The sequence below is a fragment of the Passer domesticus genome, chromosome 15, assembly GCF_036417665.1.
Source record: "Passer domesticus isolate bPasDom1 chromosome 15, bPasDom1.hap1, whole genome shotgun sequence".
NCBI lineage: Eukaryota > Metazoa > Chordata > Aves > Passeriformes > Passeridae > Passer > Passer domesticus.
Window position 1 is genome coordinate 13963776 of NC_087488.1, and position 21273 is coordinate 13985048.

Consider the following 21273-nt stretch of genomic DNA (forward strand, 5'->3'; position numbering starts at 1 on the left):
AATTTCTCAAGCTAAAAGACCAGCCTTGGGCCACTTGGAGGGTAGAACTTCCAGCCATACCCTTCTTGTGGAAAGCACCTTCTCCTGTTACTGGAGTGCTGAGGTGTCAGATCACCAGTGAACAGAGGAGATATGACTTGAAGCAGCACTTAGAGCAGAGCCTGGAAGGAGCAATCTAAGATTTCCATCCTGTGATGACCCAGCCCAGTCCCACAGCCTTTGGGATCCAGGGATGTTCCCAGCAGAGGTTACTATGGCTTCTGGCACTGGTGTTGTGGGACTGAAATGATGGCAGCAGCCAGGCCCTCTGTGTTTCATCCCCACTGCAGTTTCCTTAAAGCTGCTGCTTTCCAAAATTTGCCTTTTCTGGACTTTTGATAATCTCTGCTGCTTTTGGCCAGATGGATTTTTCCTTAAGGGGAGAAGAACAGGAGGAGAATGGCCTTGATATAGATATTGTCTGGCTGCGCTGGGAAGGAAAACGAAGACAGAAGAAATGAGCTGTTGAACCCATGGTGTTATGAGAGGGATGAGTGAGACATTTTAGGGAATAACCAACCAATCAGCCAATCTCACAAGCAATTTGTCTTTCCTCATTAAAAGGCAACACCATAGTGGGAGAAATGTAGAGCCATTCTTCAGAAGATTTATTGCCCTGTAGCATCTGCGCAAGAAAACTCTTAAGTGCTGAGTAGAGCAGGAAATTGGAAGTAGATTGCACAACCTGCAATTCAACAAAGTTCTTGGATCTTCTGTGGAAAGAAAGTGCTGGGATTTCATAGCTGGGTCTAGCTTGTAAGGTTGGCTCAGTCCTGGGAGAGGAACCAGTGCACATTTGGTTAAAGCTGATGGAGACTTTCTTATTTACTGGTCTAACTAATAAGAGCATCTTAAAGTGCTGCTTTAACCAGAACAGATGGAAATACTTCCCAGGGCTGTGATGGATCTAACTGTGCCTATGATTAGTGAACCAAATACACTGATACAAGCTACTGGAGTTCACTGGACCTCTGACAAGAGAGGGGTGCCTGTGCTCCCTGCTGTGAATATATCTCTTTACAGCCCTCTGTATGTACAGCATTTTCTCAGAAACCAGCCTCAGGGACAATTATACATTAATAGCTACTTCTTTCAGAAGCAGCCAGCCCTGCTCCTGAGAAACAGCTATTTTCAGGCAGTCTTGTTCCTGTGGAACTGCTATTTTTAGTGAGTTCTATTTCTGAGGCCAAAAAAAGAAGAAGAAGCCATTTCTGTATCCCTCCACCATGGCCCAGACCCACTGGCTGTGGTTGACTTGCATTTTGCAATAAACATTTCCTCTTTACATCTCAGTAGCCTGAAGAAAGTGGTTCTCCAGCCATTACAGAAAGCAGCAATCTGAGCTGGGGATAATTATGCAGGGAGGACTTGTGGGAGGCAAAGCCGTGCTCACATACTATAGATTCCATTAGAAGGAGTAGGGAGATGTAATGGGGCTCTCCTGGGAGATGCAGGACTTTTAGATACCTAATTTGGAAGTCCGTTCTGGTATCCATTTTCAACATCCCAAGAGTAATGATTAATCCTGTACTCCAGGTTTCTCTGAATCAGTTTGTAGCTGTAGTAAATATGGGCTGAACACGATAACGTCACTGGTGCTCTGGGTAAATGACTCGAGGCACGAGGAGCTCAGGGGCCGTGGCCAGTAACTCACTGTGCACCCTCCTCTGGCAGCGGCTGCGGCTCAGGAATCTGCCACGGAGATAAAAGAGGCTCCGTCAGAGCAGAGGAATGTGGTGTTTTGCAATATAAGTATCTCATATGCTGAAGGCCCCATAAATGCACCCCAGCAGTGCTGTGTTCTCATTCCTGCAGCATCCCAGCAGCTGGGACCCGGAGATCTTCCATGTGTTCTTGCTGCTGTGTTATTTCAAGGGGCATTTGGTAGATGTAACCACATGAAAATTCCAGTAATACCTTTTTGTTATTTGCGGGATTCATGCAAACGCTGGTGTCCTGACACAAGGGTGAAGTGAGTCTCACGATGCTAAATCTGTCCTGAATTTCAGCAGTGCCTGAGCAAAGTTCATCTCAGGTGTGTTGTGATCTCTTCCAGACAGCTGCTTCTGCCTCTGATCAGTGTGTGGCTGCAGGTAAAAGGTTTAGATTAATTTTGTTGCCCAGAGAAGATGTGGCTGCCCCACGCTTGGAAGTGTCCAAGGCCAGGTTGGATGGGGCTTGGAGCAATCTGGGACAGTGGAAGGTGTCCCTGCCCATGGCAGGGGATAGAACGAGGTGAGCTGAAGGTCCCTCCCAACCCATTCTACAATTCTGTGAACAGTGACATCAGCAGAGAACATGGACTGGAACCACGGCTTGCAGGAGTGTATACACCAGTAGATCTTTTCTTGGCAGGGTGTTGCTTTCTGGATTCAGCAGAATCAGCAGCTTTAGTCTCTGCACAGGGTCACAGCAGTACTGAAAAAGCCCCACCCGTCCTTGCTCCAGCGCCGTTTGCTCAGGGGCTGCTCTCGGAAGACACTGGGGGTGTGTGTGTGGTCTGAAGGTCACTTTTCTCGGGAAGAGGCTCTTCTTTCCTGTCTGAATGAGAAGGGGAGGCTGTTGGCAGTTCAGCCTTGTAAGCAGTTTCCCTTCTTTTTTGTGCAGGCAATACTGATGAACTTGGTCTCTAAGTGAAGATTATTTATCTTGTTTTTAACCCTCTGCAGGAGAGGAACTGCGTTGTGTTTGTCCTGTAAAACCAGACACTTCTCCCACCCTTCTTTTTATAAAATATTCCTCCTATCCTCCCATCTACAGGAAAAGTCATTATCTCTGGACAGTTTCTTGAAACCCATTTGCCTTTATATTCTGGTCATAAGCAGAGCATTGTTCAAAGCGTGAGTGAATCGTGGCTGCTTTTATCACAACGAGAGCCCATTACTGGCACTTTTCCCTTTTTACTGCTTCACTAGAGAAAGGCAGGCAAAAATGGGACAGAAATCTAGGAAATGAAGGGTAATTTACAGTTCACAAAGGAGCAGTAAAAATTAATTAGCTGTCTGAGGATCCGTTCTGACCTGGGCTGTGGAGTTTGTGCCAGCTCTTTGTGTTGCATAAACTGGCTGTGCTGTGCTGGGCTGCTGAGATCAGGCTTGTGCTGTGAAATTAAGGCTGTTGCTGAGGTAGAAGTCCTTCAGGGCATGCAAAATGTGTATGCACACCTAATTTGGTGTGCCAAAGAGACATGATGGTGCATATAACACAGGTCATTACATGCTTAACTGGCTACTTAAGTTGTTCACTATTAGTTGTCACAGTAACTGCTCATGTAAATTACTGATGCAGTTATTCACATAATTTAGCACTGAGCTCCTTTGGAAATCCAGGCCTAATTCCTCCTCTTTTTCCAATATGATATCGGCATGAATGAAATGCACTTTACACACCACATCCATATGATCCAAGTCCAAAAAGGGACAGAGCCCCAGAGGGATCAGAGAAGTGACAAGACACTGTCCCAGCTGGGCTCTGGGCCAGTTTGGTCCTGCTGTGGGATGCAGGAACTGAGCAATCTTGCCAATCATGTTGCCAGCCCTCCAGTCAAGCCTGAGATCCCCACCTGGAGAAAGAACTTCACAAATCAGAAATGTCCTAATTTGGATCCTTTTTTGGTACATAATTTTCAAAACTGTAATTTCCATTTGAGAACTATTTGTCCTGATCCTGAGCGTCAGCTGAACTCTTTTTTTTTTTTCCCTGTAGTTTAATTTAGGCAGCAGATGCCATCAGAATGTTAATGCCTTCTTAATTCTCACCTACATGCTTTTATTCTTATTAATTTGTTATCTGGGGCTTTAATATTCTATTTTTTTCCTGATTTGATCAGTTGAAATAATTTGATGGCAGCGTTTCAACAGGGCTTGCACTGGGGAAGTGTGTAATGGTGCATCACCAATGTGTGTTGCTGTGTATCCTGCAGCGTGCTCAGCTGTTGTACTGCCAGAGCAGGAATCATGTGATGGTTTTAGGTGATTATAGATGAGGCCTTACTTATCCCTGCTGTGAACAACTAGAGAGGGAACAAGCTTTAAGGGCAGTTTCCCTGCTTTAGGATTCTGCCCTCTGCAATCAAGGGTGGGCGATCCAGGAGTGTGATCCCTGTGGAAGTGCAGCTGAGCTTGGATCCAACGTGCTTGGACAGCTGCCCGGCCGCAGCGGATGCCTTCAGTCAGCACCCTTAAACCACTGCTATGGGGAGGCCACGGAGGTGTCCCCACAGCATTCCCTGCTCCCAGCTCAGGGGCTCAGGGATGGCACTTCCTGACTGAGAGCCGTGGGGAGCGAGGCAGGGATCACTGCCAGCAGGAGGATGGCACCTCCCAGAACCAGGGGGCACAGAAATGGAGGGGGGTGGGTTCTTTGGTGCTCCCCAGGCGATGCCAGATCCGGCTGCAGGGAAGTTTCTCTGTCACTTGGGTGCAGGGAGGCAGCAGGTTTGGCTCTGAGACAGATTTAGTGAACGTTACCTAGGAAAGGGTGTTCCGAGCTGTCTAGAAGTAACAAAAATAAAGTTAAGGAGTGATAGAGAGAATGAATGGTTTTGCTAGTTTAATCAAAACATTTCTGAAAGAAAAAGGAAGGGAAGTGCCCAAGTCCCAGACAGTTTCTCAGTCAGTGTGGTTCCCTCCCTCTTGGCAACATAGAGAGTGGAGGCCTCAAAAAACTTTACTGGCTATCTTGGTACAGCCTCAGTAGGCAAAGAAGCCCTTGTGCCCATTAGAGGTTGGGAATGACCCAAATTTACCTACCATGGGGTAAATGAATAGAGGGAGAGGGGAACTATTTGATCCTTCACCTTAAGACAAAAGTCTGCTCTTACAGAACTCAGACATGGGTTTGGGGTGGCCAGCAGGAAGGTTCTTTCATCAAAACTAAAAGATACAGTGAGATTTTTCTAGAGGGACTGTTCCCATTGTGAGAGAAAAGACAGAAGAGAAGGAAAGGGGTGAGGATGAATCAACATTTAGCTGTGTGGCTTCTCAAGCCCAGTTTCCACGGCGGCGTCTTCCCACATGTGCATACTTAGTGCTCCCAGTTGGCATTTTTACCCTTTTAACTCTTCAGTGTGTCCTAGCAAACCTTATTCTGTGGGTTTGCAAATGCACCTTTTCCTAATGCCCCTGTCTCAGTTTTGGGAGACAGGAATAAGGATGTGACTTTGTGTTCTTGTTATTGCTTGTTATTTGGGGAATGAAATCCAGAATGATAGAATCACGGAATGGTGTGGACTGGAAGGTACCTTTAAGCTCATCTTGTTCCAGTCCCTGCCATGGACAGACACCTTCCACTCTCCCAGACTTCTCCAAGCCCTCATCTTGAACACTTCCAGGAATGGAGCAGCCACAGCTTCTCTGGGCAGCCTGTGCCAGGGCCTCCCTTGTGTCTTAGGTTTTCCTTTTCTGGGAAAAGCACGGGACCAGTTTCATTTTATCCCTTCAATATTTGCAGATACCAGAGGGTCAGAGCAAACATGTCTTTTCACTGAATATTACCTACAGCATGGGGGGTGCATGAAGTTGCCAAAATCACATGGTTGGCTTTTAAGGAAGTTTTTAAAGGTGACGTTTGTGTTCAAGCAAGCAGTTGCTTCTTTTGCTCTCCCAGGTATGTGTGAGTTGGGTCCCACTCCAGATGTGCCTTGTATAGACTTTTATGAGTAACTGGCTGCTCTGTGTGGAGTTTTACACTGGATCTGTGCTCCAAGCCAGGCAGATTCCAGCCAGTGCTGTGTGCTGGGAAGTGCTGATGGAGTTTGTTGGAGCACAGAGCTCGCTCATGTCCAGGCAGCCTGAAGGGTGACTGAAATGGTAACAATCTTCTGAAGGAAAACCTCTGCATTCAGACCAAGGGATGCACAAGGCCTGGGTAACAGCTGCATCCAGCAGTTTGGTGGGAAAAATCTGAGCAGGGTGAAACTGTAGCTTTCATTTGGGCAGATGGAGTCCATCTGTTGATGGGATCAGGGATGGGACAGCATCCTCTGGAAAGCTGGGATTAAGATACACAAGCGTTGCATGCAAATTAGGCATCAGATTATGCACATGAGAAGCACAACGATCTTCTGGCATTTTGGTTGGCTTCCAGGTTCGGATTTGGAGTCCTTTATTTGTGGTGCATGAAGGCAGCAGCTGATGTGCTGAGCCTCAAAGGATGCCTCTGCCCGCAATGTCCGGATTCCAGCAGGACCCGCTGGAATGGCAGCACACACCCTGCTCAAGCTGCTCCCCTTCCCTCTGCCCTCCTTCCACGGGACAGTGGATCCTCCTGCAAACCATTCCCAGCTTGGATAGAGGTGCCAGAGGACCTTGTGCAGGCTTTGCCCTGCCCATCACGCTGGCAGGGCAGGCCCATTGAGAGGTGACAGCTTTCTGGCTGCTGTGAGGTGCTGCATGACACATCGGGTATTGTGTGTAGGACTTCAAGAGGTCAGTGAGAGCTCTCTGAGTCATTTATTACCCACCAAAGTAGGTGAGTGACCACTGTTGTCCTTATCCTTTTAGAGGAGGATGCTCAAGCACAAACAGGTCAGGATATTTAGTGAAAGTCCAAAAGAAGGAAGTATCACAGCTCAGAAACAGTGCTTGGTCCCATGCTCAGACAATTATTCTTCACTTGTTTCTCTCTGAAGTCATGTACTAAGCATTAGTGTTATTAAGGCTGGTCAGCTCATGCTGCATAAACACCATAATGTGAATTTAGTGTTTTCCGCTGTTTTTTGGTTATCCATGAATCAATCCCAGTTCACCAAACACCTCCCACTGTGTCTGCATGATGAGCTTCCTCTCTTGGTGCTCTGTGTGCTTGGTTCATCCAATTCACATGGGTTTTTTTCTCTGATTCCTGTTCAGAGGAACAAGCCTTGCTTTAAAAACAAAGAAACCCTAAATATTTGCTGCTAGCATTCCCCAGGGCTGCATGGAAGGATTTGTTCTTTAGGCTTCCTGAATGGTTTCTTTGGTTTGCAGGAGCTCTCACACTGGTCCTGAACAATGCTGTTATTTGTGTCATTATTGCATCCAGACACTGGCCTGGGCACCAGTGGTGCAGGTGCTGGACAAACACTGAGCAGCTGGGTGGTCCTTGTCCCAAGGAACTCAGGAAATCAAGGTTTGCAGTGTGCTGCAAGTTGGATCTGTCTTCATCCTTCCGGCTCCAGTGCCTTGTGAGAGGTGAAAATTAAAGAACAGAGTGAGAAGGTCTGAGATGTATATTTGAGTAATCCCAGGATAATGGGGAATAGAGGTATTCATATACATTCACTGGTTTGATGTATAAATGAAGGATTTGAAGAGACCTTCTATCTGTTTGGAAGCAACTGGAATTCCTACTGAATAAAATTCAGCAATTCATGTGACAACTAGGGTGGTCTTGATTTTTAACTGATGAAAGAACCAGCCTCTTGATCCTCAGCTTTTCTGCAGTATGTTTCTTTTTCTCCTTCCTTTTCCCAGCCAAATCCTCCAACATACCCAGAAAAGCCTGTTCTTTTCCCAGCTGGCTGCATCTCAGCGGGCAGAATCTGTGGCCCTCTCCCATTTCAGGCCAGTTTGACCTTGCCTTGTAACCAGATGTTTCACTGGAGAACGTGCACTTGGGAGAGCCTGGGTTGCACTCAGCTGCTGGTGAACTCTCTGCCTCGGTCAAGCAGCTGTAAACAAAACCAGCCCAAGAAAAACAAAACCTTTTCTAAACTGAGTTGGCCAAGGACAGAGCTGAATCCAGAGATGCAGATGGCCATTAGTATGTTGAGGAGGCTGCAGAGAGAAGCTCATCTGCCATCCCTGTTCTTCCACCATGGGTTTCACTCAGCTAAGGAGTTCTTCTTTTGGAGATCACAAATATTGTTCCCCTGATTGCCAGGAGATACCTGACACACAGACCCTTTCCAGTGCTGCCCAAGGCACGTTGTACTGTCTGCAGCTGTCCATTCATTTGAGTGAATTTTTGACGAAGAGTATTCAGAAAGTGTTGGCTTGGTGGCCTGAAAGTCTCAGAAGGACTCACAAGAACACCATAGCAAAATTATGCATTAGGGACATCCTTTCTTTTAGAGGTGTGTTGGGATTATTCCCCTGGCATTTTTAGACAGGTTCTCTGCAGAAATTGTTCTGTCTTCTTCACTTGATCAGGAGAAGACATGAGGAATGTCTTTTGGGGTTAAAGCAGGAGTTTAGATTGCCAGAATGTTGTTCTTCAAAACTGGGAAGTAGCCAACCCTTGGAGCTCCCATTTTGCTCAAGATAGAGTGGGATGCTCATTAGCTGAGATGTGGGGAAAGCCTCACTTGCAAAGGAGCCTCTAGAATAACATGGGGTCCTCTCAGCCTGTAGTGAGAAGTTACAGGAGTAAGTTGCTTTGTAACAGGCAGCTTGGTTTGCACCTGGGGTTCAGATCTGAAAAGGCTTTTTCCATTTGAGTTGTGCTTGGCCAGGTTAGAGGATGGAGGAAAGATTTTCCCCATATCTCTGAACAGAATTGCTCCTGAGCCAGGGTGATTCTCCAGAAAAAGGGTGTATTATCCTGAGCTGAGATCTCTGGGAGAGGGATTGCTTGGCACACGGATCCCTGCTGTACCAGGGGGATGGATGCCTGGGACTGAGCACTGTACACACAGAATTCTGTTGATATCCACATCAGTGATTTCTCCTCCACAAGGGTCAGGCTTGCCTGTCCCTGAACATCTGCTACCACTCAGCAGACATCCACCACTGTGTTATTTATCCAATATTCAGTCTTTTTTCAGAGGAAAATTTGCCATCTCCGGCTCCTATTTGTATACTACTCCACTTTCTACAGCCAAGCACCAGCTTGCTGTAGGAAATGTTGAGGTTATGTGGCTACAGCCCATGGGCAGTTTCTCCTCTGATCCATCTCTGGCACTAGAAATTATTTTTAATAACCAGAGTGCTCTTAATCTACTCTAAAGTGGGCTAGATCTGTTGAACCTAATCTGAGTATTAAAACTGGTCACAGTGATATCTGAGCACCTGTGACTTCCTCAGGCCAGCTAGAATTCAGGACTGAGAAGCCAATGGCTTTTCCTGTCCATGCTGTACTGACAAATCCCTTCTGGGGTGATTGATGCCTTCCAGAGATGGCATTAGGGTCAGTTACACCAAGGTAAGAAGTGATGAATGGGGCCACAGGGCAGATATTCCTTTCAGATTCCCAAATAAAAGGGTTTTCAGGCTCTCCAGGCCTTGGCTCCAGCGTCTCAGGGAGCCATTCTTCTTTTGTAAGAGGCTCTGGGAGTTGCACTGCTCAGCCAGCTGGGCACAAGGAGAGAGCTGGAAACAGGAAAGGATCTGCTAACACTGTTTTGCCCTCTGTGCTTAGATCGACACTTCGCTATGTTTTAAACATCCGCTTCATCATTCCTGCCATCCAATATCCCACTATGGCCCCAGCAAGAGCTATTTTAATCCCCCATCATTCATCAGGAGGCCCCTTCCTGTTCCCTTTCTATCTGCTCCTGCATGCATGTGTGTGCATCTCTCCAGCAAGAAATCCCCCAGGGTGGCTGTTGTCGGAAAGGTCACTCTGGGATATTCACAAACAGCAGGTGTAAAATTAACAACTGGTGCAATTCCAATCATCTGGCAGGAAGGAAAACATTGGACAATAGGTAGAGCCAGGGTAGAGTTTCCAGCTGAGGGCTCATTGCCTGATATAGGATGGCAGATTGGTGGGCTGGGAACTCTCCTAGGAATGTGAAACTGATAGGGTATTAGCAGCCCCCCTGCCCCTCCAACACAATTGTTTTCAGCTTGCTCAAAAATATTTGGAAATGTTACTGAGTGGGACGTGTGGGCGAGAAGGCATCCTCCAGCCAATCAGCCGGGGAGATTCCAGCCCTCCCCTTGAATTTCAAGCTTTTGTTTTCCCTGATGGAAGGGAAGGTGAATCCTCCATGATTAATTTAGGGATCTTAAAGCATTTTGGATGAGTTCCTGCAGCGCACTAACAAGTGGTGCTCTCAAGGATTGCGGAAATTGCGGAGAGATGGCAAGAGAGATGGGCGGATAGATGAGTGATACGGATTCTGACACCTTATCATTTTTGTTAGTGGAACTGATTTTTGCTGCATGAAACAATGGGAGTTTCAGTGAGGGCATCTGGATGGCACAAATCTTCTGGAGGCGTGAATGGAATAGTAGATCCTGTTAGACCTTGACTAATGTCAGCAACCAGAACGGCGGCTTGAGTCGAGGAGCACAGGAGGAAGATTTGCTGTGCTGTGGATGTATCCAAGGAAAGCTGGCAGCACTGAACACAGGGAAGGCAATGGGGAATGGCAAAGGCTGTTGAGAAGTTTGGTTTAAACCATGGTGAGCCGAGCTGCTCTGCAAGTAGTGAGCTGTAGCCATTCCCTGCGTGGAGAAAGTTGAGTGCTGTAGACATTCCCTGCATGGAGGAAGTTTGGATAGAGGTTTTACCTAAAACACAGCCTTTCCTCTGCTGGAGTTCAGCATGGAGTTCTGGCCTATATGAAATCAAAGTAAATGCATGAGTTGCTGCACCTCACAAGTGCCTACAGGTCTGTGTCTTCTTCACTCTCCTCTGCCCCTCTCCTTCCCCACCCTCAAAGCTCTCATCATGACGTGACACCAGGAATCCTTGGGCAAAATGCTACCACACCACAACCAGAACTTTCAGGCTCCTGTCCAGCTCACACAGTGTCCATCCTCTGTGTGAACCATTTGGTACAAGCTCTGTCCACCACAACACGATTAGTGCTGGTGAAGTTCTCTCGCGGGTCCCTGAGCCTGCGTTGGGATCCCGTTGCTCTCGCTTAGCTGGGATTGCGCACGTGGACTGAGTTGACAAAGGGTGCTGGGCTGAGAGGGGCCCGATAAGGCAGTGTGACCCTGACATACGTTGTCAGCAGCGCTGCCATCGCCAGTGAGAGCAGGGGGAGGACTGAAATTCTCCCGTTCAATTGGGCGAATTTGATACCTTCTCGTTCTTGTGTCCTCGTGGCTCGGCCACTTGACATTTCTAAACATTCTCAAGCAAGTTCACTGGAAAACTATCCCATGTCAGGAGCTGGTGATGTCAAGGCTAATAACAGTCCTGGGGTCAAATCCTTCTGATCCTTCAGGCAAGGACCTCAAGATTTGGCTCCAAGTCAACAACAAGGTCTGTCACGTCAATGATGGCTTATTATGATCCCAGCGCAAGCCTTTCCCAAACAAAGTGCTTTCGTTTGGTTTCCCATGCAGGAAAAGGTTAGCAGTTTCCAAAGGCAGGTTCTCGCTTCCTTGTGTGGAGTGGAGAGCAAAGCCAGTGAGCTTGGAACGGGCAACAGCACTTTTTCTTAAAGCAGGAGACAGGTGAATCTTTATCTGGGAAATTCTCTTCCCATTTGGAATGGTACAAGATTATTGTTTTCATTTCTAGAGGTACTGGGAGTTTTTTCTCTGTCTCTGTCCATCATTTGGTTGTAACAATATCACTGGGCTGCCTTTGTTAATGTTACAATGGACCTGAGAAAGCCGAGCGAGCAGTACTGGGAAATGCTCGGCTGGGTGTCGGGGAAGGAGATAGCAGGATCGTACAGGCTCACACTCGTGCTGCACTGAAAAAGGGAACTGTAAATTGACATTCCCTCGGCTATTGCTTTATAATCCCAGCACTGTGTTGAGAATGATGCCACCGGAATGGTGTCCAAAATGATAATTATAACCACTTCCTATTTTTAATTTCCTCTTAATAGGGGACACAGTGGTCATCATCAGAACAATAACGATTCTGCTCTGCCCTTGCAGATGTCAGAATATTATAAAGCATGGATTAACAAACACTGATGTCTGTCTACAGACCTTCCTTGTGAACTGAAAACGCTGGTGCTCCCCAGCTGACACACACACCCCACCAGGTACAAACCTCAGCACTAAGGGAAGTGCTGGACCTGCTTTGCTGCTGGCCTCATTTTGCAAGGAGGTATTTGAATCATGGAAAAGTAAAGTGATTTGCTCCACGTCCCTTGGTAAATCAGTGACAGAGAAGAGATCCAGCTGTTTCTATCTCCCCATTTTTCTCTGTCAAATGGCCTTTTTCCCCTCTGTATTTTAGGATGCATTTGACATGACGTTCCTAAATATGTGAGCTGCTGTTCAGAATTGCTGAGTCCTCACTAGCTGCCCTCCAGGCAGTACCCAAACAAGATATCCATGGGGAAAGCTGTCTTGCCTTGAATATCAGCAACTACTAATACTTATTTCTCTTTATAGACTCATCTATGTTTTTCAGGTGGACTCCAGCTCTGCACACTCATCCAAGGCAATGCACACAGAATAAGCACAAGGCAATAAGCACTGCAGATATACCCAATTTCCTAAAGGTGACTATTTCCCATCTATTTCCCTCCTAAAAACCTACCTGGTGATAAGAAGTGCTTTGGCTGGAAGGGTTGTGAAAACTCTTAGCTAAGGGAATACTGCTCCATGTTGTTGGCTGAGTGACCCTGTGCTTCCAAAAAACTCCTGACTCCAAAGAAAGTGAATTGCTCATTTGGCAAAGCACTTATCAAGTGCTGGCTGGCTTCTAGGAAGTTTAAGTAGGATCTTTCTCCGCTGAAGGTCAGATTTCACATATCTCCTGAGATCTTAGAACCAGGGTGCTTCTGAAGGAGAAGCAGAAAGGAGAAGACTATCTGGGGTTAGGAACATCTGAGCAAAACTGCATTTTATGGCTCAGACAGCAATTCCAATTATCCAGCACTTAGGCATTGGGAAGATTGAGATAAGAGGTCTCAGATTTAGCTCCTTTCTTCTCTTTGCAAGTTAATGTGCCACTTTTCTTCATTTTTTTTTAAGCAGACAATCAAATCTATGATGGCAAATTTCAAGTTAAAAGGAAAAAATTGTCTCTGCAGAGAATGGAAAGAACCATTTTGGTTCTAGGGTGAGTTTTGTGATCCACCTAAAGTACAGGTAGCTGTCATTGCACACTTTAAACACAAGCTGGTGAGCTTCTTGCAGGAGTAGCTGGATAGAATTCTGTGGGATTTTTTATAAAATTATTTGAGTGCATGGTACATACCAAACTGAGCTGCTGTTATGCTTCCATCAGGCTATTTATACACTGTGACAGTGCAGGAACCTCGTTTTTGACTTCTGCCTTAAATTTGAAAAGAGTCAGTCGAAAATCATGTAGTTCCTTCAATCCTACGAAAATATTCACAAAAACTGTGCTCCAGAGCCCCATCCATTTCTTCTCCATTGCAAAGGGCCAGATTTCAAAAAAAGAATTGCCATCACCAAGCTGATAGGAGCTGCCTCCCTTCCTTCCCTGGAGTATTTGTACAGGTCAGTCCCTCTCATCTCCTGACAGATTCCTCAAAGGAGAAATTCCCAGTTTTCCACCTCTCCTCACTGCACAGCCACCCACAAACAGCTTCTCAGTCATCTGAGTGCTCGTACATCAGTAGCATATAGCAAAGATTTATGGAGCATGTGCAACCTATACACTAATCCAACAGCATCGTGTGGAGGCTTGTATTTATTTTCTGGGCTGGATAATCATCACCTTTTGAAGAGCTTCTTCCTGAACACCTTGCTCCTGGAAGGCCATCAGTCCAATCCTGAGTCTACCAGGAACTATGGCTGGGAACCCTGTTATCCTTCTGTGTGGTGCCTGTGTCTTTCTCACCCCTTCTGGCTACTTCTGGTCACCTCAGCAAAATCTGCAGAGTCCTGACAGCTGGTGTGAGGGTTAGAACAGCAGAAAAGCTCTGCTTCTCAGAGCCTTTTCTATCTACCCCAGAGCTGATTGAATCTCTCCTCCTGCTTGCCCTTTGTGTTACACTGTGGAGTGGAGAGGAGCAATCCTCTGGATCCAGCACTCTCCCTACCCTTCTTTTCCTGCCAAGTTAACTCCCAGCCCTTGCTGCTTCTGCTCCAGCCCCCTTCTGAGCGTGCTCTCATTAAGACCCCAGAGGGAGGAGGTGATGCTCTGAAATTGTCTTAATTGCTCTTGTTTATGCTGGTTACGATGGCAATAAGTTGCCATGCAGAGGAGGCTTTATTCAGATGTGCAGGTTCTCCATTGTTCCATACTTTGAAGGATTGTCTGTAGGCAGCTCCAAGTCATTTACAACAATAGATTAATATGAAGATCAGTAATCCTGGGTGACTCACAGTCACACACATGCGAGACCCGCCAATCGCTGTGACCTGCCACTGGCTTTGAGGGGAGGTTGAATGTTGCTGGCATGTTCTTGCAGGATGCTGAGGAGATAATGCTCTGCACTTGCACAGCTTCTGCTCTCCAGGAGCCTCCCAAACATGAATGGAGAATGCTCTCTTTCTAGGGCAGACAATGACTCTTACACTTGCTGCAAAGCAGGGAACTGGGGCGGAGTGTGTCTTTTGTCCAGTGTAAGTTAACATGTGCCAAAGTTTAATCGTGGGTCAGGAATCCTGACTTTTAGTCCCTGATCAATCTTCCAGGCACTCTATCACCCAGGCCCTGATGAGCTTTTTTTATGCATGTTGTGTGCTGCTTGTTCTGTGTCCCATTTATCACCCTTGGACACCTCTGTCTCACAGGTTCCTCTCCAGACCTCTGCAGTTCAGTGCTGGGATCTTCATTTGGCAGAAATCCACTGGAGACAATGTTGAGGCACCGCAGCTGTGGGTTTGTCCTTTCTGTCACACTGTTCACACTTGGAGCCTGTGCTGGGACTGACTGCACTGGACTAGGAGCACTTTGCTTTCCATTCTTACTTTCCTGGATAATCCCACTCTCCCTCACTGATCCACCCTTGACTCAAGAGATGTGTGTGCCAATTTCCCCCCTAAATCCTTGGCTCAGGGATATATGTCCTCTGTATTCTGTCCTTCACCCTGGACCCACCATTCTCCTTCCATGTCCCAGGCAGTCCACACCTCCCCTGTCCCCCTCATCCATCACTCTCCCTGCTGTCAGGGACACTTCGTTTCCCCACCTTTCCTTTCCCCCATGCCAGGTGAAACAGGAGATGCCCTCTCCTATTTTTTCCCTGTTCGGGAGATACATTATCTAACAGCAGGGAACACAGGCAGAGCTGTGAGGGAGGGTTGTGCTAGAAGGGATTAACAACTGTCATCAACCTGCTCTTGACTCTAAAGTCCATTACAGAGCTGGGTCAAGCTGTTGAGACTCCTCACCAGATTCCTATTTCCTGCCTATTTTCAGTCCTTGGATGCTGACAACAGCCCCATAATTTCCAGTGTCAGGTTTGGTTCTCTGTGTTACCATATTGCAGGAACTCCAGCAGACAGACAAGTGCAGAAATTCTTTCCAGCTGAGTGTGAAAAATTGCCTCGCTCAGTCCATAAGTAATGTGCCTTGTTGAGTTGAGCTAATTTTCCTCCCTGTACAAAACAGTGAGGTTTCTGCATAATTTTGTGCATTACAAAAACACCAGATCTCAAGGGCTCCATGGTGGGCCAGGCCCCCAGTGTGTTACTGAGCAATTACTGAGTCTTCACCTGCCTCAAGCTGAATAAAACCTTGAGGGAGCAGCTGAGGACCTGACCCCTGCTTTTCCATATTCATACAAACAGGAGTGAGTTCTACTGGGTCAGCAAAGGGCTGATTCAGGATCATGTCCTGTGATCCCAAAAGAAGGTACCTAGAATAGACTAGGAAGCCTTTTCTTCCATAAATATGCATTTAATGTAGAACTATAACTTATATAAATGGCTGGAAGTTCTGTGTAATTAGTAACCTTCACTGGATTTCTCTTCCACAAACTTTTCCAGGTTCTTAAGTTCATATATATTTTTAGCCTTTTCAGCATCCTGTGGCAAGGAGTTCCTCAGCTTAACCACATCTCCTTCCTTTTGAACCTGAGATCCCCCCCTTCCTGGGAGGTTTTGAACCACCCACTTTTCACAGTGGTACACATTCACAAAGATCCTGAATTAGTCATATATTTAGCGTTAATTTGTTTTCTAATATCTCCTTCCCTTTGAAGCCACCATCTGCTGTAAACCTGCCCTGCAGCATAGTCACCATTCTGGAAGGAGAAACACAGGAGAACTTGAAGCTCTTGGAGTGAAACAGTGCAAAGCACCTGCACGAGGTGCCAGTGGTCACCTGTGAAGCAGCTCCCTTGGAGTCACCACGTGTTGCCATCACCAGACAGTGACATCTCCCATCTTTGGAGCAGGCTTGGCTGTGGATCCAGAAGAGGGCAATGGTGACACATCCTCACCGAGGCTCCGAGCACCAAACCCACTGAGGGCAGCCACTGCAGGAGTGGAGCCAACAGCCAGACCACCTTGGCTAGTGGATCTGCCTGTTCCTGGCTGTTTCGTGGCAAGCAGATTGAAGTGGGAGGCAGCTTTCAGCTACTGTCTCAGGTCAGATGGGACTGTCAGTCAATTGTTAATTATGACTCTTCTTCTTACTAATTTCTCTAACTTCTATCACCATGGCAGCTAACTGCCATGGAAAGACTCAGACAGAAAAAAGAGAAGACAACCAAACTTTTCATAGCAAGGGAACAGGAATGAGCTACAGAGGAAAGGGGGTGGAGGAAGAGATCTGTAAATTGTTTTCCAGGAGAGTCTAACACAATGTTCTGAATCCTAAAATGGCTTTTGTTGAAGGAACCTTAAAGATCATCCTGTTCCAACCTCCCTTCCACAGGCAGGTACACCTCCCACTAGACCAGGTGGCTCCAAGCCCTGTCCAAACTGGCCTTGGGCACTTCCAGGGATGGGGCAGCCACAGCTTCTCTGGGCACACTGTGCCAGGGCCTCAGCACCCTCACAGGGAATAATTTATTCACAATATCCCATCTAACCCTGCCCTCTGTCAGTTTGAAGTCATTCCCTTTTTTCCTATTATCACATCTGCTCTGCCCTGACCTGGTCAGTCGATCAGTTTTAATCTTTGGTGATGGCTGTGTGTCCAGAAAGGGCAAGGGGAGGAAAAATTTGACAGCACTTTGAGCCCTGATTAATTTTTAAACTTCCTCCCTTTCTGCTTATTTTGTAGCTTTTGTCCTGGTGCTGAATGTGTTCTTTTCCCCTTGTGTGTCACTTCCAGAGGAATACTGTGGAGATGAAATGCCAGTTGGTCATCACAGGGCATTTCACCTGTGGGGGCTGGATGGAAACTCACGGGCTGGGGCCACACAGGGCCCAGGGACAAGTGGTGACTTCTGTCACTGCAGCAGCTCTCAGGAGCACGGTGACACAGAGCCTGAGTGCATCAGTAGCATGGGCAGAGCAGGTTGTGTGGGATCAATAAAACAATGGCCATTTTGTTGCTGTTTTGCAGCAACACCACGTAGTGCTTGCTGAAATCACTGGCTGGTCCATTCAGCAACTTTCATTTCTGATTAAGCTTTCCAGCCAGTAGGTATCTTCTCTCACACCTGTCTTACCATTTCCATTTACAAGGGCTTAATTTAGAAACCCATTGTACTTGGGCCAGCACAGACCAAGCTAATTTATTTTACATAACGCCTCAGCACTTTAGGAATCAGTCTTGTTTTAAGTCCATCCTGGAGGGAAGGATGGACTTCTGCTTCAGGTTTTGGATTGAGTTTTGAGAGAAACAGACCCTGTTCTGACAGTGTTCACAGATTCCCCTAGACCTTTCCCAAATCACTTACCCTGCTTTGAACCTAACCTTTGAGTCTGGAAAATAATCAATGTGACACTTTCCTTAGCTCTGGTTTTAGGATAAACATAATGTCTAGATGGCATCAAAGCCCTTGTGTTCTGTGCTTTAGAAGCAGAATAAAAAGCTGATTTCTGTGCTGGGGGACTCTGGTGCAAGACGAGGACAACGGGCAGGTGCAAGTCTGCTGAGAAGGAATGCAACAAGGCAGAGCTGACAGGCAAATAGACCTGGGCATTGCTGCTGCCAGCTTCTCCATGGGCATCTCACCAGGGATGGGAGCGAATCCGTCCGTGGGCGGGCGCAGGAAGCGAGGGAGAGGCCTGGGAATCCTGGTGGGTGATCTTCCAGCAAACCTGGGCCGCAGGAGGCACAAACAGCCCCCTCCTCCTTGGCACAGGACTCAGCTGGCAAGATCTGATCTTTTTGTTCACTTGAGGCTTTTGTTTTTTCACTAAATGCCCCCGGACTTTGCTTTTCAAGTCTCTTCCTTCTCTGTCGTTGTCACTGACACAGCAACAGGTGAGTTGGAGAAGTTACACGTGGGGATGATGAGTTGCACTGAGGAAATGACTCAAACCCTTTGCAGACCCCCTTGGAGCCAGTAGATCTGAAGACAGATGCCCTCCATCCACAGAGCTGCGAGCATGGATGAACCATCCAGTGCCCTCCAGAGCTCTCATCACCACCAGTCGAGCTCTTCCCCACCAAACAGCAGTGGAGGAAGCTCCAGAAGCGTCGCTTCTTTATTTCAGTGCTGCCACACTCACTGACGTCCTCGCTGAGCCTCTTGCAGCAGCAGGCTGCTAATCAGAAACTCTGCTGCTGCTGCTCATCAAAACCTCTTTGCTCGCCACTTTGGCATCATTCTGGGAAGCCAACAGAGCGCGGAGATGCTCAATTCCTCCCCCTCCACACACCTTCCATTGTCTTCAGGACTGACAGCTCTGATGTGGAGCAGTGATAAAAGCCAGCTGATGCTGTCAGGGCCTGGTACAATTGCACTGCAGGGAAAAAGGCGACTGGCTCTGAGTCATCGGAGCCGCCTGGAGCTCAGGATGCCTGGCACACGTGCTGTCTCCTGGCACGGCTCAGCACACAGCAGTGCACCTCTGGATGCTCCCCTCTGAGGAGGGCTTGACCAGAGGGCTTGAGAAAAGCCAGGGCTGGTGGCCAAATGCATGGCCAGCCATCCTTTGAGGTGACAGAAAAACGTACAGAGGTTTAAAAAAATGACTTTTTTTGTAGAATCATAGAATATCCTGAGTTGGAAGGGACTCACAAGGATCATCAGTCCAAGTCTTGGCCCTGCAGAGACACTCCAACAATCCCACCCTGTCCCTGAGAGCAGTGTCCAAACCCTCCTGGAGCTCTGGCAGCCTTGGGGCTGTGACCATTCCCTGGGGAGTCTGGGCAGTGCCCACCACCCTCTGGGGGAAAAACTTTTCACTGATCTCCAGCCTCAACTTCTCTGACACAGCTCCAGCCATTCCCTGGGTCCTGTCCCTGCTCCCAGAGAGCAGAGATTGGAACTGCCCCTGTGCTGCCTCTTGGGAGGAGCTGCAGCCCCAGATGAGATCTGACCTCTGCTGAAGCCTTTGGTGTGTAAGGAGCAGTAGAGGTGCTTGGTTGGCTGTTCCTGTACCTGACCTGTGTTCAGGGGTGTTTACCAAAGCATTTGTGCAACCCCTGAGTGGCAATCTAGGAAGTAACACCTCTCCTTCAGCTCCTCACATTCCTTCCCATCCTATGGAACGGGCTGAGTTGTGGTTGAATTTCTGGAAGGCTCTAAATGAGAGGGATCCAGACCTGAAAATGCATCAGCAGTGCCAAGCCAAGCCAGGAAGGACATTCAAATAGGGGAAATTGGACTGTGATGTGAACTTCTCAGTGACCTTGAGTAAACTGGCTCAGTGCTGCCCAACCTGCCCAGGTCAGCAGCTGAAATTTCCATTACTGAAAGTAGAAACTCAGGGGTCATTTCTGTTTTCATTTCTCACTTTTTCCCAAACATGACATTGAATGAGAGGCATTAGGAGTTCCTCCTATAAATAGGATCACCCCTGTCAAAGCTGGTTAAGTCATAGCCAGTGTCAAGCCCATAAACAAGGTGCCTCTCATGCACTGTCTGGAGGGGGCAGAGGGGCTAAAGGGAAGTGTGACAGCTCACTGTTTGACCACTTTGCATGGGGACCTTGCTGTTTGCAAGGCAGCAAACCTAATCATCCCCAGCTCCCATCTGGAGGATTTTTGGAAGTGGTGCAGAGGCAGATAGTTGAGGACCACTGCTCTCTGTTGCAGGAGAAGTGAACTCTTCCAGCTCCCAGCCTCACAGGTGCTGGGCCCTCCATGGCTGCTGTCATGGCAGGGGTTAAACACCCTGATTTCCTCTCTTCCTTCACGGTTTTTCCCCAGTTCTGCCCTGGAAGTCTGGGATGACCTGGAAACCCTGCACTCCCACTTGTCTCTGTTTCCCCTGGAGGGAGCTGCAGTTTCCTCCTCCTTTGGAGCTCCCCAGTTCCTCTTCATCTCCAGGAGAAGCAGCAGTTCCAGTGACATCCGTGACAAAGCAGCCTTGCCACGTGGCAAGTCAGCTGGGGCATGGCAGTGAAGCCAGAGACACAAAGCAAAGGAGGGAAACAAGGGAGCTGTAAGTGTCCCCCCGTGCCAGCTGCAGGGACATCTGCATGGAGCTGCCTTGGCAGAGCTGCAGGGTCACCAGGGCTGTGCGTGGCCGTGGTGGCTCCAGAGCAGAGAACTCAGGACAGCAGGAGCTGATGGAGGCACCTGAGGCTCTTTTGCTTTCCTCCTCCCCCACCCCGGAGCTTCTTTCCACCTCTTCACCAAACTTTGTGTTGCTCTGAGATTGGGGCTGCTCTGCTGAAGTGATGCAAGTGAATGTGTCTTAAAAAAAATAAATTAAAAAAAATTAATTTCTGTGGTCTCATTTCCCCATAGATCCACAAGCAGTTGCATCAGTACAGCTGAGGGGGTGGAAAACTGAAGTGGGGGCAGAAAAAGAGAACAAAAACTTTCTAAGTCAGCTTTGAAAATGTTCAGTGACTGCATGGAGACCTGCAGCCTCTCGTCCCCTCCAGACGTGGAGAGCTGTCTGGTGCTCGTGTGTGGAGACACAGCCAGGGAGCAGAGATGATTTGTTTGAAGCTGAACTGAGAGCAGCTTAGCAGGGGAGGAATTGCTACTTGTTCTGAGATAGGCTAATTATATTCTGTGTCCTTGGAAGCCAACCCTTCCCTACTCTGCTTGCATAATAGAGATCCTATAGCTTTGTGCAGAAGCACCAGGGTTCCCTCCCATCTCTGCTGCACACAGCAGCCTGTCCCACTGCCAGCCTCCACCCCAGAAGGATCTGGATGTCAGTCCTGCATTCCCGGGAGGGCTGCTGAAGCACTTTGGATTCCTGGGAGATGGAAACCCTTCTAAAAACGCAGGGTAGAGTTACTCTAATTCCTTGCTGTTGGGGATCAAGCTGAAGCCTGCTGCTTAATGGGGGATAAGTGGATGTAATGCAGTCAGTCAATAACTTTATGCACACATGCAGAGCCCTTTGGATTACTGATTTCCAAAAGGCAGAGTCTCCCTTACAAA

General features: G+C 47.7%; 2 long non-coding RNA genes across 3 annotated transcripts; one reads left to right on the forward strand and one right to left on the reverse strand.

The window, feature by feature from the left end:
* Nucleotides 1-619: 619 nt before the first annotated feature.
* On the reverse strand, nucleotides 620-2300 carry LOC135281531 (uncharacterized). Of its 2 annotated transcripts, XR_010348126.1 has the most exons (3): nucleotides 1957-2300; nucleotides 1507-1731; nucleotides 620-812 (listed from the first exon to the last, which is right to left on the reverse strand). It is a non-coding gene; the product is annotated as an uncharacterized LOC135281531 (long non-coding RNA). The 2 variants fall into 2 exon arrangements; XR_010348125.1 differs by having other exon boundaries at nucleotides 620-1731.
* An 8731-nt stretch (nucleotides 2301-11031) lies between these two features.
* Nucleotides 11032-20446, forward strand: LOC135281420 (uncharacterized). Its single transcript, XR_010348077.1, has 4 exons — nucleotides 11032-11375; nucleotides 11863-11920; nucleotides 12295-12385; nucleotides 16007-20446. It is a non-coding gene; the product is annotated as an uncharacterized LOC135281420 (long non-coding RNA).
* Nucleotides 20447-21273: the final 827 nt, after the last annotated feature.